General features: G+C 39.5%; 1 long non-coding RNA gene and 1 pseudogene across 5 annotated transcripts; one reads left to right on the top strand and one right to left on the bottom strand.

Annotated features, from left to right (window-relative positions):
- Window positions 1-4,046: 4,046 nt before the first annotated feature.
- LOC130433941 (regucalcin-like) lies at window positions 4,047-5,321 on the bottom strand (annotated as a pseudogene).
- A 4,396-nt stretch (window positions 5,322-9,717) lies between these two features.
- Window positions 9,718-15,150, top strand: LOC130434947 (uncharacterized). Of its 5 annotated transcripts, XR_008908746.1 has the most exons (5): window positions 9,718-9,962; window positions 10,326-10,545; window positions 11,010-11,198; window positions 11,368-11,459; window positions 11,555-15,150. It is a non-coding gene; the product is annotated as an uncharacterized LOC130434947 (long non-coding RNA). The 5 variants fall into 5 exon arrangements; XR_008908744.1 differs by having other exon boundaries at window positions 11,368-15,150; XR_008908743.1 differs by having other exon boundaries at window positions 11,010-11,459.
- The last annotated feature ends 374 nt before the right edge of the window (window positions 15,151-15,524 follow it).

Here is a 15,524-nt window from a genome sequence, read left to right as displayed (position 1 = left end):
TAGAGTGACGCAAATTATACGGTATTGGAGCGCGCGTGCCCAGTGGAGGTGTCTGTATCCCGTCTATTATGTAGAGAAACAAATATGTACAGCACTGAAATATGTAACGTGTTGATAACGTTCGTCTATGAACATTTGACACTACGACCTGTACAAATAAAACCAAATGATTGCTTCCATCGTGTTACGTATGATCTTTGACCTTACGTCCGTCCAGTACGTTAGGTGACGTGACCTGACGTGCTTCGGCTCGATCACACCTGCACTCTAGGCTTGAGGCGACGACTACATTGCTGTCGTATCAGAGTTGGCTTTAAAAGCTTTACCTGTGAATCCATTTGTGTGTGAGGGCTTCCAACGACGTCACCTGGTCATAAGACAAACACAACTCGGTGTATTTACCACGATCAATCTATACTTTGTTAAAGCACTGCTTGGTCTTCAGTTGGAGCGTTGCCATTGGCTGTTGGTTTGAATATTTAATGAGGGAGGTCTGTCACAGTTGTTCTTTAAAGATTTTCGTGTATAAATATCACTGTGCTTCGAGTTGCGTTTTGAACAATAGGGTGTATGATAAGGGCTCTGTGGGGCTCGTGTTCTCAACGTTAGACGTTCATTGAAGTTCGCCCCCTACCGTCGTCGAAAGTAGCAGCGCCGATGGGAGGTATAAATAGCAGGCGCGCGAGCTGTTGTATCGGCTGGGCCAGAGAGCGTCGCCTCGGCCAAGCCAACATGCTACTAGAGTCGCTAGCTGAGTGGCGCGCTATTGCACCTCTGACCCAGCCCCTGGTGCCGTCGGTACGCCGATGGGCATCAGGTTTTGCTTCCTGCTAGTGTACAAAAGACACAGATTACTGTTTAACCTATACTTTATTTAACCTATTCAACGACAAGCAGTGAAGCCGTCCCACACACCGGAAGTACATCGAATCCCCTGCTGTAGTCATTTATATAAGGAAACTCATTAATATAAAGAAAACTCGGTAAAAATCTGAGAAAAACGCCATACATCTCCCTCTCCGAACCACCAACCGAGACGCTCTAGAGGCTGCGGTCTTTCGCATCCTCGCTAGAGTTCCCGCCCGTCTCCCGTCCGGACCGACGTCGGTTCGAGGCCCGCGCAGAGCGGTACGAGAAGGAGCGGTTACTTATGCAGCTTGTGTTTTTGGAACAAAACGTAGGCAACATATGAAGAGATTGGTTACAAAATGACTTATCACATCAAGTTTTTCTTATCGTGCGTTCAACTGCAGTTGCTTTGTTTTGATTTAAGCCATATGACTTCAAGAAATAAGAGAATCGGGTTTACTGAATGAGCATTGAGCCCTACTCATAAAATGTCCTTCTCATGCATTCATTTTTTCTCTATTTCCTAAGAATATTTGTCATTCTTATTGCTCCTTTATTGCCTTTCTTCCCGTGCCTTGCTTAATGCCCATTTATTTACATCAATCTTAATGCAGTATACAAAGAGTTTAGTTCCAAAATGAAAACTCGGTTCTTTAAAACATTTCTAAAATCGTGTTTGTCATGATGTTTTTGGTGCGTTTTATTGTACTACATTTAAAGTTTCTAAATATATTACATTTTGTTCTTATATAAAAGCATACATTTTAGATAGTTATAGAAGTTCATGTACCTCTCTGATTTGAACAAAGGCTATGGGCCTCACAAGGTCGGCACCAAGCAGATATGGACCTCACATCTGCTTAGCATCTCACACACACACACACACACACACGCTTTTGAAGATACTAGTTGGTACCATTCACAGACGAACACAGTATACACTGTTGTATTGATTTACATACATGTTTGCTAAGCCAGGTGTAGTAAATGACAACGTGCTACAACATGCATTTCTTTTTAAGATGGATGTATGTGCATTTCTTTTTTAAGCTTTTAAAAGGTTTTGCCACAGTTAAATACTGATATATGGAGCTTGACATTTTACTGTGGAAGGTCAAAAAAGGATGGACAACCAAAAATAGGTGATGCCATGTGAAACCTGATTTAATTCTGGTCTAAACGGTGAGAACAATGTATAAAAGATGGAGTCAGATATGCACTGGTCAGACATCTTCAGATGAACTCTGTATGTCTCACTTTGACTTTTTCGAACAAATTAAAGATTGAAACCTTTGAAACTTGGCTTCTTGGGCTTAGTGATTTCCCTCAACATTTGATGATCGATTTCACCACAACAACTGCGCCTCCCTTCACCAGCTGGCCTCCGTTACATACTGTATACATCAGTTCAAGAAAGTTACTGCAAGAGTTAAGTGAAAAAGTGTGTGTGAAAAATAAGCTTTCTTCAAGCCAATAACCAAGATATTCATTTTAGCACATTAACGCATGTGAAAGCCAGAATGCAAAATAAACCTGTTTTTTAAGGCACTCACCAAGCAAAAGTGGTCTGAGATCAGCCTGTGTGCTTGAACCTAAAGATAAGCTTCACTCAACAGCTAAAAACACAAGTGTGAAACAGCGCCACCTAGTGGTGAAGGACGGTAATGGGAAAATTAAAATGAAGCGACATCGTATCAGATTATCGGTCAGTTTACGGGAAAGTAAAAGGCAGTGTAAAAAGAGATTTAAACTAATTATTGCGTTGTTTAATAACACTTTGTTAAAAGTGCTGCGCAAACAAATGTCATTGAATGTTGTAAGGTGTCGCATAAAGCGACTGTAAAACTGTCACCATTACATAATTATTAGAATGATTGACACGATGACGACCTCCAGCGGTAGAGGTCACACCTAGTGGTAAAAGACACCCGTTTGTTCCAATAAGAAGTCAAAATGAATTTATCTTGAGGCAATTAAAGAAAGTGAGGATTCAGTAAACCTTTTCACATGAACACCAACACGTGTTGCATCTGTGAAAGAGTAAAACAGGCATACTGTAGCTTCTAAACGTGATTTGTAATCTATGATCTAGCTTCGCTAGATATCGCAGGCCATGTTCACAATGAACAGAGAGTTAGTTTGCTTTTTCAGTACGTGTACATCCGGGTGCTGTTGATTTTATTGGTTAGGTGGTGAAAAGAATACCAAACACACCCGTATACAAGAAAATATCTTTATTTGGAGGCGTGCGCTTTTGTTATTAAAGCGCTATAGCCTGTGAAAACATTGGATTCAAAGTCATTAAATACAGCAGATTACCAAAAATGTCAATCCAGTGTTTTCTTCACTTTCTCGGGGAATGTTGAAGATTCACAAAAACATGAAGTCCACCTTTTCCCTCAAACCCGGTGTCACAAGGGCATCTTTAAAATCATAGATAGGTTTTCTAATCAACGCATCCCCATTATAATGCGCATTCCTGGTATTATCGTGCACGGTTCGCGTTATTTCAAACAAGCTTTTGTTTAAAATAGGAGAACCTTCTTTTTTGGATTTCACAAAGCCATCTGTCATGTCATTTATGAACCCTTTACGTCTCAACCCTTGGACTTGACATCCACTTTTTCTTTTCCAAAAGTGCTAATGGAAAGTCTCACCCTGCATTTAGAAGATCTTGTTGTACTCAAAAATAGGTTTTGATCTCATTTTGATTTTAACAAGACATCAACAATGGAAATCTGTAGTAAGCAACCGTTGTCATTGCATTAATAAACCATATAACAGTGACTGATGGGCTCACTTCGACAGCTCTGTTTGCTAGCAGCACATTGAGATCATCAATAATAAACATCACAAATGTGGAATCAGGATCGCTATCAAATCCATCCCTGGAAATCATTTGGGTTAATGTAAGCAGGATTAGAAAATGTGTACAATTGTTCTACTTTTGTGAGGTCACGTCTAAAAAGTGGATTTGTGAATAATTGCATTTCATATCCACTGATCAGGTCATTCAAATCAGTTTAAGGCAAATATTTTCCTGTGTGTAATACCACGAAACAAAGATTTTCATCCGTCCTACATTATCCTGCATTAAAGCGACGGTTGCACGGTTACAACGTAGTTAAATAATCAATGTTGTTTCAGCAGAAACAATGGTAACGGATCAGCAAGCATCATGGCTGTCTTCTTGGTTTTTATCCAGTACACGAGAACGATGGAATGGCCGTCACTCCCACAACCGTGACCTGCGGTGAGAATAAAGGATGTTATGTGTCAGTCATGATGTCAACCCGTGATGTCACCTTACAGCATGTGCTATGTCACCTTAAATAAGCAGCCAGCCGCAGGCTGTATGGCCAGTGAATCTCCATCCATGTCTTTAAACGGGGTGATGGCGACGTACAGATCAGCGTGATCCTTTCCACCTGCACAACACGAGGTGGTCTTCTCCTGCCAGTTTCACTGTCTGCAGTCAGGAGCCTGAAAGAAGTCCGTTGACTTTAAGTATTGGCCAAAAGTCATTGACGGCCGCTTTAAAGCCGTTACTCCAATAAATGGTCTCAAAATGCAAGTTTAGTGGGGTTCATTTTCCTCCGGCAACACAAATGGCAAAGGGATTGAGAAAGTCACACACCTGTTTGTGGGTCAATGCGCAAATCTCTTCCTCCATGGTAGCAGGCGACCCACTGACACCCTCTGGGTCCATACACATACCGTCTGGTATGTCTTCATCGGGCTCTGCCCAGGAAACCCCTCTACGGTCAGCTTAATTAAACACACACACGCGCACACACACACACACACACACACACACAGCCTGAAAAATAAATACAGTACAGACATCCAGTCTGGCTGTGGATGTGGTAAAAGAAGCAGTGATCCAGTGACCCGTCCAAAGTGTTGGAGATGTCCACCTGGTCAGAGTGATGAAGAACGCTCAGAATAAAGCGTATGCAGAGACACCTGTTTCCTCTCCATCACGGTCGGCGGCGGTTCCATTCCCATGGTACATGGACACGCTGGGGGAAACGTGGATATAATAAAATGAACTGCAATACATTACACTTTTATATCACTATACATTTAGCATAAAGCAAACGCTAATGCGCTGTTCTATTATAGAGTCTCCCACATAAATGGTACTTTTTACGAGTATATACCTGGAAAGAACCTCTCGGCTTATCTACTTCTCCATCACTGAAGCGAGCGTTGGGTTTCTCCTTGTCCAGCTGGGAAGCTGTTGTAATGGAGTGCATGACCCAGTGAACAAACGCAAAGCGCATTCCCCCCGCGATGACGTAACCGCCTGCTTTTCGCACCACAGAGTCAACAGGTTTCTCCCGGACAGTGAAAACACACAATGCCCTTCTCACAGGTGCTTGGATCTCATAAAATACTGACAAACTTTCTGATGCCTCACCTGTAGTGATACTCTCCTCACGACCAGACGGGACTCTCGCCGAATTCATTCTTTCCTTGGGGGCGTGCTCAGGGAAGCAGGAATGTCTTAAAAAAACAAGTGTGCTTTAGAAGTGTGTTTGTCAAACCGTTACACAACAGATTTATATTAGGTTAATTAGTATATCTAATATCGAAATTCGAAGGAAGGTTATGCAGCGGTTTATGCAACTCTATTCCTCCACAACCAGGGATGGCACAATATTTAGCTTTCTTTAAAGGCATGTTTGTTTATGGCTTGCTCGCTCTATCTATTCTGTCATGTGCGAACCAGTGGGCGGTGCTAGAGAAGTAGTCGTTGATACTTTTCTGCGGAGGTGGTGTTCAACCTATCAATGTCGTCATAGATAGGAGCATTCCAGAACCTGCTGTTCGCTGGGCCTGGTGTCAATAACAGATGACATTGTGTCCCGTTCCCAATGTGGAGCTCTGCAATATTGAGAGACCGCTCTCGATAGGCAACGTCTCCAGTTACTGCCGTAACCTTGGTTCCCTGAGTAGCGCCAACGAGAGATTTGCGTAGTCCGACCTGTTAACAACTGTGCAGGCGTTCTCTCGTAGATTCTGAGGTATGGCGTTAGAAATGGGAAAAAATTATGTGAGCTTGTAATCACAGCGGATAAGAAGATTACAGCTGCGCGAGCACACTGAAAACGCTTGCGCGTAAAATTTGAGATTATGCATGTAAATCAACACTTGCCAGTGGAAATAACAAACACCTGAATCACAGGAGATCGCTCACGCACAGTATTGACTACACGCACAAGTTATACTCTACGCATGTGCGAACTGGGATTCTTCGCACGCGCAAGTCATTTTGACTGGACTTCCCAATGTGATTGGCTGTTGCTGACTTCTCAAGTTGATTACTGAAGAGGAGAGATGGCAGAGAATTGGGAAAAATAGGATCTAAGGAATTCCCATAAGGTTATATTTTATAGGTTGTCCCAAATGCAGTAAAACAAATGAGTGCAGTAAGGAGAATTACTAGAAACACTGGGTGAGTAAATAAATATATATTTCAATTTATATGGAAGCACTTCCGCTCTGCATTAAGCCATAGCAAATGTGCAGTGCCAGTGGTCACCATTTTGTAGATTAGCCAGTAATATAGACTTGTTAAATCTGTTATAATATAAAGTTACATATAATATTAGAATTTAACATTTTTCGCGTGCACATTTTACTATTCGCTAATCTACAAAGAGGTGACCACTGGTACTGCACCAGTTATTACTTAATGTGAATTCCTAGATCCTATTTTTCCCCAATTAAAAAATCCTTCTCTGCCATCTCTCCTTTTCTGTCATCGACTTAAGGGCCGGAGTAACTGCCAATCACAACGGTTGTTCCAGAAAGGAGCAGGGCCAAATGCATTTGTTGTCACAAAATCGCAGTGTCCCGCCCCCCTTAGTACAAAGTCAAAATGAGTCGCGCGCGTGAAGAATCCCCCGATCTACTTTAATTCGACGGTTTGTTATTTTCCCTCGCATGTGTTGATTGAAGTGCACAATCTTGATTATCGTGTTCGAATTAGATATTTGCAATATCTATATTTTCACATTTAACGCGCAAGCGTTTTCAGTGTGCTCGTGCAGCTGTAATCTGCTTGCCCGCTGTGTTTACACGCTCATGTAGTTTTGTCCAATTTCTAACGCCATACTGAGGTATTGTCGCAATGCATCGTATTTATACGGCCAAGTCTGTATTTGCAAACTGTTGCATGTCTTTCGAAAATTGGCCAATTTATTTTCACTGGCGTTATCCAATTAGACTTCAGTAAAATGGTAAGGGAAAGAGTGTCTTCCGCTTCTCAGGGAATCGAAGATAAGACAGTAAACAGAGTCTTTTTCATGCACAAGGGTTTATTTTTATGCACAAAGGGTTTTCCATGTACAAGAGGGTATTTTTATGCACAAAGGTTTTTTTTTATCATGCACAAGGGTTTTTTTTTTATGCACAAAGGGTTTTTCATGCACAAAGGGTTTTGATGTCGTGGTCAGATGATGGCAGTAGACAGACGACAGTCAAACAGTCTCTAAACCTCATCATGGACGGATCTATTGAAGCGGTTGTGCTTGTTGACCCACAGATGTTTCAGTTTTGGATCGTGTAGGTATCGCTCATGCAGCTGCTGTCTTTCCAGTAACATCTTCTCTTTTCTTCTTTTCTTCTCTTCTCTTTTCTTGATCTTTTGCTCAACCCATTCGCGGAGAGCAACCAGTCCATTCCTCCTCTTACAAGTCTTCAGTTGCTGAGTCTATGTCTTGGGTCGACAGGAAGGATTGACATTGAACAATCTTGTCTTTCGATCCCTTGGTTTCTGAGGGGCAACGTCTGTTTCTATCTTTGAGGAAGAGGAATATGACTCTATATAGACACTATGAGTCGCTCTCATGTGTATCAGTGATGTCTTGAACCTTGTCCATCTGGATGGGAGGTACTGGCTTCTGGTCTTCACTGTCATTCATTCTCCATCCAACACTTCCCTATAGCTTTCAGTGGTGGATGCTTTATCCCAGCCACCAGCGCTTTATGAAGTGAAGTCTTCATCTCACCGGGACCGATCGTCCTGCCAGTGTACTCCACAAACTGATTTTCAATTTCAATATCCTCTAGGTCAAACAGTAAGGTGGATGAATAACGTGGAAGGATTTGGATGCGATGATCTACTTGAATCATCAGTTCCTGTTCCTCTGACGGCTGAAAGGGTGCAGAACTTGTTAGATAAATTTACATTTAGGCATTTGGCAGACGCTTTTATCCAAAGCGATTTACATTGCTTTATCCTATACATTTTACATAGGTTTTGCAAGCCCCTTGGATCGAACCCACAACCTTGCATTGTTAACGCAATGCTCTTACCACTGAGCTACAGGAAGGCAGATACATCACTTCATCTGATACCGCGGTTGGGTTTTCACGAACCAGCAGCGGTGCTTTCACAGATGGTAGTGTTTGCATCCCGCCAGGTGGTGCCACTGACTCTGGAAAGATCCTGTCACCCAGAGACAACTCTTCAATCGTAGGCAGGGGTTCGAAGTGTCGTGAGGTTCGGTAAAAACGTACTGGCTCCCCTGCTGATAGCTGAGGTCTGAACATAGGTCTGATCTTATCAGCGGGTAGAGTGGAGGTTGGAAGGACCCGGTTAAACATCACTGGTCCGGCCGATGGCAGGGCTTTAATTTCAGTGAATGGTGGAGTTGGAGGGTCAGATGCCTCTTTAACCAATATTGGCTCTGGCAATGATGGCATCTTTTGGAGACTGCTCATCTCTTTCTTCTCTTCATTCTCAGAACTTTCCTCATTTTCACTTGTGTCCTCTATCTCGTTACACTTGTCTGCACCACTCTGTAGAACATGATGAGATCAATAAGACAGTGATAGCAAATCTTTAAAAAAAACGATTCTCCGCATAAGACGAGTTTTTACGGTAATCGGTGTTTATACAGCAGGTGGCGCTGTTACACACATTTGGGGAAAAGTACAGAATCGCAGAACCTAAAACGTATATTTCTTATTGGTTTTTAATTATTGTTCTGAGTGTAAACTGGGCGGAATCTTTGACAAATAACGATAATTATCTCAGCTGTTTAATCAAAGTGATGCATTTTTGAAGAAACCTACCCACATCTAAGTAGTAACAAAAAAATGAAGATAGAAGAATATGTGTTCTTTTGTTTAAAAGCAGAGACTCTGTTCTTTCATTTGACATATTATTTGTCCATATATTCTTTATGTACTGTGAGCCATTAAAGTTAGGTGAAAATGTTAAAAAATGCTGGCGGAGGCTGGCAACTTTTGTTTTAAAAGTCTGGCGGGGAAATAGTTAAGGACAATCGCATTTTATTTTTTAGCTTTTGTCGGTTAAAAAAGACGCTGAAAATCTAAACCTGCAATCATGACTAAAAACAGCGTCTCGGCTAGCAGTAGCATATCGAGCCGATATTGTGTAGTATGATGTGATAATGTATGTTACATACTACAATAAATATCCCTAGTGAAGCAATTTAATAAATAAAATAAACAGGTACAATTTAATATTAAATTGTGACAAGAAACGTAAAGTGTTGTTGCACTTTAGTTACACACACTGAAGTTACTGACATTATCGTTACATTAAACGCTTAATTGCTTCACGAGCCCGATGAGATAAATCAATAAAGATTATGTATTTAAGATGTCCTAAATGTAACACAGGTTAGAATCCTGCTATATGAGAAACAGAAAGAAAATAATATAATTTTCAAATAATTATAATTCTAACATATTGTAAAAAGGATTAAATAGAATGTTGCTTAAAGTCATTGCAGTTTAATATAATAAATAATAAAATGACTAAATGCTGAAATGATATATTCAGTTTAAACTGCGACTGCGCGTGACGTCATAGAAACGAGACGCGGGAGCAGTAAGACGCGAACGCATTTTGCTGATCGCGAGCGAGAGAAAAAATCCAAGATCAATCCAAGGCATATATCTAAATAATCCTTTCTAATATCTGTATAATATATATATATTATGCTGTAGACCTATTATTTGATTATATTGGGTTGTTTTTATAACGAGATTGCGATATTAACATTGACGATTTCTGATTCGAACCCCTGTAAATCCATGCGGTTATCAAACATATAATACACCCGGATTTGGTGAGTTTTTGAGTAATATTGTTCAATTTACTGAAAACTGGATGTTATATTTGTTTGTTGAAGGTTTTGAAATGTTTCTGAAGTGTTTAAAGTGTGAAATAGTTCAGAAGAAGTGTGAAAGGTGATAAAATATTCCATTTAAGCACTTAAATGTTATATTGTACAAATTGACATATTCTGGTATGTTATATATGTGATGACTAGTGGAAAAAGAGTATTTAAATACTATTTTCATATATATATATATATATATATATATATATATATGGTTGATTGATGAATGTAAAGAGTATACATTGCGTTGTTCTAAAAGAAATGGTGTGCAAATGTGTATGATGCTTAAGATGCTGTTTGTGTGAACAGGTCAGGTTTTTTTGTGCGATTGGATGAACCCTTTGACATCGAGATGGCGAGCCTACCCACCCGAACCACAGTGATTTGAGAGAAACGCAAACGGAAGATTCCGGTAGTGCTTTCAACTAAACAGGTGGAATCCGTTTTTTTTTCATTGTACATTCTGATCGGAAGGATCAGATTCTTTTCCCGACGTGGATCCTTTTGCACTATTGACTTCAGTAAAGTGGTAAGGGAAAGAGTGTCTTCCGCTTCTCAGGGAACCGAAGATAAGACAGTAAACAGAGTCGTTTTTCATGCACAGGGGTTTATTTTTATGCACAGAGGGTTTTCCATGTACAAGAGGGTATTTTTATTCACAAAGGTTTTTTTTTATAATGAACAAAGGGTTTTCCATGTACAAGAGGGTATTTTTATACACAAAGGTTTTTTTTTCATGCACAAAGGGTTTTCCATGCACAAGGGGTTTTGATGTCGTGATCAGATGATGGCAGTAGACAGGAGACAGTCAAACAGTCTCTAAACCTCATCATGGACGGATCTATTGAAGCGGTTGTGCTTGTTGACCCACAGATGTTTCAGTTTTGGATCGTGTAGGTATCGCTCATGCAGCTGCTGTCTTTCCAGTAACATCTTCTCTTTTCTTCTCGTCTCTTTTCCTGATCTTTTGCTCAACCCATTCGCGGAGAGAAGAGGAAGTCTTCAGTTGCTGAGTCTATGTCTTGGGTCGACAGGAAGGATTGACATGGAACAACCTTGTCTTTCGATCCCTTGGTTTCTGAGGGGCAACGTCTGTTTCCATCTTTGAGGAAGAGGGATATGACTCTGTGTCGTTCTCATGTGTATCAGTGATGTCTTGAACCTTGTCCATCTGGATGGGAGGTACTGGCTTCTGGTCTTCACTGTCATTCTCCATCCAACACTTCCCTATAGCTTTCAGATGCATTATCCCAACCACCAGCGCTTTATGATGTGAAGTCTTCATCTCACCGGGACCGATCGTCCTCCCAGTGTACTTCACATACTCATTTTCAATTTCAATATCCTCTAGGTCAAACAGTAAGGTGGATGAAGAACGTGGAAGGATTTGGATGCGATGATCTACTTGAATCATCAGTTCCTGTTCCTCTGACGGCTGAAAGGGTGCAGAACTTGTTAGATACATTTACATTTAGGCATTTGGCAAACGCTTATATCCAAAGCGATTTACATTGCTTTATCCTATACATTTTACATAGGTTTTGCAAGCCCTGTGATCGAACCCACAACCTTGCGTTGTTAACGCAATGCTCTTACCACTGAGCTACAGGAAGGCAGATACATCACTTCATCTGATACCGCGGTTGGGTTTTCACGAACCAGCAGCGGTGCTTTCACAGATGGTAGTGTTTGCATCCCGCCAGCTGGTGCCACTGACTCTGGAAAGATCCTGTCACCCAGAGACGACTCTTCAATCGTAGGCAAGGGTTGGAAGTGTCGTGAGGTTCGGTAAAAACGTACTGGCTCCCCTGCTGATAGCTGAGGTCTGAACATAGGTCTGATCTTATCAGCGGGTAGAGTGGAGGTTGGAAGGACCTGGTAAAACATCACTGGTCCGGCCGATGGCAGGGCTTTAATTTCAGTGAATGGTGGAGTTGGAGGGTCAGATGCCTCTTTAACCAATATTGGCTCTGGCAATGATGGCATCTTTAGGAGACTGCTCATCTCTTTCTTCTCTTCATTCTCAGAACTTTTCTCGTTTTCACTTGTGTCCTCCATCTCGTTACACTTGTCTGCGCCACTCTGTAGAACATGATGAGATCAATAAGACAGTGATAGCAAATCTTTAAAAAAAACGATTCCCCTCATAAGACGAGTTTTTACGGTAATCGGTGTTTATACAGCAGGTGGCGCTGTTACACACCTTTGGGGAAAAGTACAGAATCGCAGAACCTAAAACGTATATTTCTTATCGGTTTTTAATGATTGTTCTGAGTGTAAACTGGGCGGAATCTTTGACAAATAACGTTAATTATCTCAGCTGTTTATTCAAAGTGATGCATTTTTGAAGAAACCTACCCACATCTAAGTAGAAACAAAAAAATGAAGATAGAAGAATATGTGTTCTTTTGTTTAAAAGCAGAGACTCTGTTCTTTCATTTGACATATTGTTTGTCCATATATTCTTTATGTACTGCGAGCCATTAAAGTTAGGTGAAAATGTTAAAAAATGCTGGCGGAGGCTGGCAACTTTTGTTTTAAAAGTCTGGCGGGGAAAGAGTTAAGGACAATCGTATTTGATTTTTTTATTTTTTGTCGGTTAAAAAAGACGCTGAAAATCTAAACCTGCAATCATGACTAAAAACAGCGTCTCTGCTAGCAGTAGCATATCGAGCCGATATTGTGTAGTATGATGTGATAATGTATGTTACATACTACAATAAATATCCCAAGTGAAGCAATTTAATAAATAAAATAAACAGGTACAATTTAATATTAAATTGTGACAAGAAACGTAAAGTGTTGTTGCACTATAGTTACACACACTGAAGTTACTGACATTATCGTTACATTAAACGCTTAATTGCTTCACGAGCCCGATGAGATAAATCAATAAAGATTATGTATTTAAGATGTCCTAAACATTTCAGTAATGGTTTCCTTATTGTCAAATGTAAGACAACATTCAGGTTTGTGATGCTAAAATCAAATAAATCTCTTACCGCTGCATCTTTAAACGATTCCTCCTCATCCAATTCAGTCGATACTTGATCTGACAAGCAGAAAGAGAAAAGACACCGGAGCAAGTCGATAAAGTCGCTGAACAGAGACATCTTTAAACGCTGAATGTCGAAAAGTAAACTTGAAGTCCGTTTATAACTCGCTAAAAACGTCTTCGTTCGAGTGCTGACGTTGGTCTGTCATGTTGCTAGGTTACCTTTGGGACGATGTTTTTTTCGAACAATAACATTTGGCCCAAACCTAACTTATTTGACTCCGGAAGGAATCCGTTGAGTAGTTTTAATTTAATTGTATACATTTACAATAAAATATAATAAGAAAACAACTTATGACAAAAATAAATCAATACTGCTGTAAAATAAATAAATATTTGTAATCAAACACGGCCAGGAAATTAGCTTCGAGGCAAAGTTATGTAAACTAGCCATGTGAAAAAAGGATTTATAATTTATATCCATAATAATAATAATGTTAATTATTTTATATAGTTTTATAGCATTTTTAAATAGTAATTCTATAAAAAAATATATGCGCCATTCAGGCTTCACTAATCATAGGCTACTGAAGATGAAAAAACATATTATATGTCATTATTTATATCCATTGGCACTCATTCTATTATTCATATTTTTTATTTTTAGTTCTGTATGTATAATGACATAACTGTATACGAAAGTGTATTTTTCAAGTTGCTTTAATAAATAAAAAAACATGATTATGTAATTGTCTTTAGCGCATGCGCGCTGTGACGTTGAAAACTGATATTTTTACCCTCTGGCTTCTTCTCAACGGATATTTAAACCAAAAAATAAACTTGTAAGTTTCTGCAGGTCAACAGGCACTTGCAACAGCAAGGTCATAGGTTGGATTCAAAGAGAATGGACATGAAATGTAAAATATAAACGCATCTGTCAGATGCGTAAATGTCAATTAAATGATGTATGAATGTAATACAATAAATAAATTAGCTATATAACTATAGATCGTTTCATTAGATACACAAAGTTAACTTTGGGTCTGTGTCGGATTATAATATACAATTTAATTTAGATTCATATTGTTTATTTGTATTAAATTCAATTAAAACTACTAATAAAACCAGTTATTTAATCTTTGTGGAGGTCTACCGGAAGTTTATGTAGTTCCTGCTAAAACATACACAGTAATAATTACATTTCAAACTGTTCACTTTTCATTTGACAAATTGTAACCTTTAAAACATTGAAAACGTTAAAGAAAGAGAAGATGTGATAAAAATAAAAGGACAATAATGGATTGTAACTATGTATTTAATCATTGTGCATATATGGAATATATTTTTAAAAATAAGCTTTGATAAAATGTTTGACATTTTTTACTCATAATTTGACAATAATGATTATATGAAAGTTGAACACATATCTATACACATTTGATATAATAATAATAATACATCTCTTTGCAGTGTCCATTAACATATTTAGTCCCCTTGAACTTTAGATTAAATCACAGACTCTTGTGTTATACAGATGTTTCATCAGAATCTCAGAAAGAATAAGATTCAGGTATTGCTTTGATGAATAGGAACAAGTTTTATAAAACAAATTAAACAAACACAGCTGAGGCACTTCCTTTCCAAAGAATTTAGATGTTAAGAGACACAATACAGAGCAAAAAAACTCCTCTTTACATAAGGATCATTACACATTAAAGTATGTCATTAAATGAAACAAACATACAGCAAAACAATGACTGTTTACCAATGACATGATCCTACTTAACCAAAATGTGTTTTTCACAAAAAAAAGAATGCATGCTTTTCTTTGTTAACTGTAAAATGATACACACACGTATCAAGAATATTTGTTATTGACAAGTTGAGAAAATTAGTTTTTTGATCATCACAGTACAAAATGTATTGTGATTCTGCTTCGCAAATGTCTGTAGAGTAAAAAGAAAGGAGCAGCAGTCACCGAGAGTATATGGACCAGTATATAATGTTGAAGAGTGTGTACGCTCCAGGGAAGATGAGCCATGAGTATTTGTCAATAGCATGTGTGTCTATAAATAAACTGCTGCGTGAAGGTCCTTGTTCATTATCCAAAACTAAATGCATCAGGAACTGATCCTTTGTGTCTCCTTTCAGCTCTGACATGCCGTAGTTCCCGGTGCTCATCACATCCATGTCACTGTAGCTGCTGTTGTACATCATCTGCCCCGGATGAACCATTCCACACGTACACGGCAACTGCAGCATCATCAGATTACATCACATCACAAACGACGTCATGGTGATAACTGATAACTGAAGCGTCTGATCTTACCTTACTGCTTTGTGTCCTCTCTTTACGCTCCTGTAATGTGGACAGCTGCGTGCTCGATCACAGACATAATGACTAATCTGACCCAAAGGTTAATTTCCACATTTGATGTAAGACACTCGGGGCATGGAGGCGGTTTCCCCTGTGATGATGGTGGACACGGTGAGCACCGTGGTAATGCCTGCAA

This window comes from Triplophysa dalaica, chromosome 13, assembly GCF_015846415.1.
Source record: "Triplophysa dalaica isolate WHDGS20190420 chromosome 13, ASM1584641v1, whole genome shotgun sequence".
NCBI classification, from domain to species: Eukaryota; Metazoa; Chordata; class Actinopteri; order Cypriniformes; family Nemacheilidae; genus Triplophysa; species Triplophysa dalaica.
This window is presented reverse-complemented; position numbering and strand designations above follow the sequence as displayed.